This window comes from Solanum pennellii, chromosome 1 (assembly GCF_001406875.1).
Source record: "Solanum pennellii chromosome 1, SPENNV200".
Classification (NCBI taxonomy): Eukaryota; Viridiplantae; Streptophyta; class Magnoliopsida; order Solanales; family Solanaceae; genus Solanum; species Solanum pennellii.
The window spans coordinates 103,270,593-103,271,239 of record NC_028637.1 but is presented as its reverse complement, the minus strand read 5'-3'; positions in this window follow the sequence as shown (position 1 = coordinate 103,271,239).

Sequence of the window (647 nt, the reverse complement as noted above, 5' to 3'; positions counted from 1 at the left end):
ATAAAAGTGTTAGGATGAAGGAGAACCCGTAGGTGTTCATTTTAAACAAGATAAATACCACTATATGTTTTGCTTCAATATGTTATTCCAATTATGTACATAGAGAATAATTGGCGCCAGACCTTGTTACTGTTGCTCATTTAATTAAAATCGTCTAATTACAATGTATCGTTATTAATTATGTCGTTTAGTTTGAATTTAAGTTATGACAGAATTATTTATTGTAGGATAAGTTATGATGGAATTATAAGTTATGTTGAGAATATTTTTTATTGAATGTTTGGTTTGTTGTATTCAAAATAATTAGCTTTATATAAGTTTTAAGAACAAGTTATTTGTTTACAAAAAGTAGCTTTCATGAATGTGAAAAGTGATGTATAAAAAAGGTTTAAAGGATATTTTTGTCATTTACTTATTTTATTCGGAAATTACTATATCATCCAAGTGGAGGGATAACTCCTCCCGGTACTAGTTATTAATCCCGAGATAAGTTATCCCGGACAGCCAATCAAACAACAAACTAAGTGACACTATAATTTAATCCCATGGCTTTTTTTTATATAATCCTTCACACAAAACGATCCTGGGTTTTAAGTTAATTAATTTAAACCACTATTTCTTGTGTGTTTGTATGTTTTACAATTTTC